Source organism: Populus euphratica, unplaced genomic scaffold (genome assembly GCF_000495115.2).
Source record: "Populus euphratica unplaced genomic scaffold, PopEup_1.0 scaffold955.1, whole genome shotgun sequence".
Lineage (NCBI taxonomy): Eukaryota > Viridiplantae > Streptophyta > Magnoliopsida > Malpighiales > Salicaceae > Populus > Populus euphratica.
Genome location: NW_011500817.1, coordinates 81,773 through 84,513, shown reverse-complemented (window position 1 = coordinate 84,513; position 2,741 = coordinate 81,773). Strand labels below are relative to the sequence as shown.

At 31.7% G+C, this 2,741-nt stretch overlaps 1 non-coding gene across 1 annotated transcript; it reads left to right on the top strand.

Annotated features, from left to right (window-relative positions):
- Positions 1-2,223: 2,223 nt before the first annotated feature.
- TRNAP-AGG (transfer RNA proline (anticodon AGG)) lies at positions 2,224-2,295 on the top strand. Its single transcript has one exon. It is a non-coding gene; the product is annotated as a tRNA-Pro (tRNA).
- Positions 2,296-2,741: the final 446 nt, after the last annotated feature.

Genomic DNA, 2,741 nt, shown 5'->3' with positions numbered 1-2,741 from the left:
TGGTATAAATATTGAACTTATAAGTAGGCTAATATTTAAATATCAGAAATTGATTAAAACATTTTCTAGATTATTTTAGATATTCATCAGTTTTAATTAAGAGTATTTTTCACTACAATTTATAAATTGTGGAGAACCCTTTTGCCTTCTATGATAAGTAACTTTTTTTAGGACACCTATATGGACCATTCTAATGAGAATTTATTTGGGCATACCAACTCATCATAAATTCAAAAAACTAGATTTATTCGTGATAGTAAATCTTCATTTTGAGCCATAAATAGATCATCGGTTAGAAACTCATTAAAACCTTCAAACTATATCTAAACTATATAATGCAGTTTATCTTAAATAAAATACACTAATGATGTTAATACTTTTTTTACTCATAATCAATTTTGGAATTTCAATAAAATCATGAACCAAACAACTAGGTGTTAACTCCTCAATCTCAACATTCCGCTATGCCATGCATACACAAATAATATACAATAACTTTATAATTTTATTTATAAAATATTTTTGATTCAGAAACCTTATCTTTACTTTATATTTATTAATCAAATATTATATTTATTAATCTAATATTATATAAAAATTAAATATAAATTAAATTTTATTAATAATAAACATGTACCTAACTACATTAAATTCTTATTAACTAACATGTCTATTTCATTAGTAGGAATGTCCATATCGTGACCTAATGCAAAGGCAAAAAATGTTCCCTGAATAAATTCGGATTCTTCCCCTATCTTGCATTTGTCTTCGCACTTTGGAATGCAACCTTGAATCTGTATGTGGTGAACTTGTTACTTTCTAATGAAGATCTACAGACTTGTCTTCCCGGTCATCATCCGATGCCTCGGATCATATCTCTGCTGGCAGCCTCCAGAATCAAAAGACTCATTAATACTATTGCCGAAGAAATCAATCCTTTTATGCTGATCACTATCAACCCATTCAGAGGTCTTAATTCTTATGAGTTGGGGTTCTGGTTTCAGTACCTTCGGCAAAATGTTGACAGCCTCTCGCAGTCAGAGCAGGAGAAACTTTCTTCCCGACAGTGTTCTTGAGCTCAGTTTCACGAGAAAAGTTCAGATCATTACATGATAGGAAGTGATCCACAGAGCCAAGTGCAGTAACTTGAGAAAACTCTCCAGGTTCCTCAGAGAACACAATTTAACCTCACGAACTCTCGATCAAGTGTGAGCAATCGAATCAATTTTCCCATCAGTATCTTCACCATTAATTAACGCACCTTCAGTTAGTCAAGTGAGACAACAAGTTCATTCATCACACTCTGCCTCGTCAATACACGGAAGTCTAGATTCATTTCTAGAATCAAAACTTATGTCATCAGAGACCAACAAAAAAAACAGAAGCTAAGAATAAGAAAAATAAAGAAAATTGTTTACAGGATAGAATCAAGGAATACAGACCTGCGCCCTTATCTTCACCAGCAGAGCCATCAGAAACAAAATCTTTTGCGAAATCCCTGAAACGTGGCCTGGGCTGCCTCATTTGTATGCCTACTACTCTATTTGCTTTAATTAATTATTCTACCAATTTCAACATCAGATACCTCAGCAACATTATCCTCTAGTGGATTTCTTCATCCTCCTTGTCGAGGACTATTTGGCTTACCACTAACAAACCAGTTCATGTTTCGCGTTCGAATCATCAAGCAGTTGAGTATCAAAACGAAAAGTTTCTCCAACTGGGTTTCTGCGGTCAAGCACAACTGTATCATCATTATCATCATCATGAAAAGGAAAAGTATCTTGGAAGTGTCGATGTTGACCTTGAACCGCTTCCATTTGTTCACTGCCTAAATTTGAAGAAAAAAATCAGGTTTTCATAAAACGAAAAATATCCATTCTTATCACAGGTGAAGCAATTCCAGATATAAAATTAAAAATATATAGTTATGTCATTACAAGTGAAGTTCAAAATTGATGAGAAATGAACTGATAGTTTCTAAAAAAAAGAAGAAGAAGAGGAGATGGAGAATTAGCACGCAGTGAGTAAGAAACTGGGATTCAATCATGAGGTGCGGGAAAGGGTGATGAGTGATGCCCATTGATAAGACAATCTGGCTGAGATGTTGATGATCAGTGATCAAGGGTTTATTTGGAAGGAGGGAATATTTATTTATTTCGACACTGAAATTTCTTTACAATTTAATATTATATATATATTTAAACCTAAAAATAACAGCAAGGGCATTTGGTCTAGTGGTATGATTCTCGCTTAGGGTGCGAGAGGTCCCGAGTTCAATTCTCGGAATGCCCCTGTTCCTTGGGATTTTTACCTCAACAACTTATATTCATATTTCTTTGCCCACCGAGGTTCGAAGCGAACAATTAACAATATACTAAAAGGCGTGGAGAAAGTACTGTAGCTTTTCCACGCCTTTTAATAATATTTATATATAATAATAATAATAATAATATTATAATATAATGATAACTATATTATTATATTATATTATAATATTTTTTCTGTTTTTTTATGTCTTTATGGATTTTTTTTCTCTTTTTTTTTGTTTTTTTTTTAATAAATTTTTTTGTTTAATTTAGTTTCTTAATAAATTTCGAGTTTGACGGGTTAACCCGGAATTTTATTTAGAGTTTGACGGGTTAACCCAGAATTTTATTTTTTTATTTTTAATTAATTTTTTTCATTTAGTTTAGTTTGTTAAATATTAAATTTTTTTCTATTTAATTATCAGACTTTCA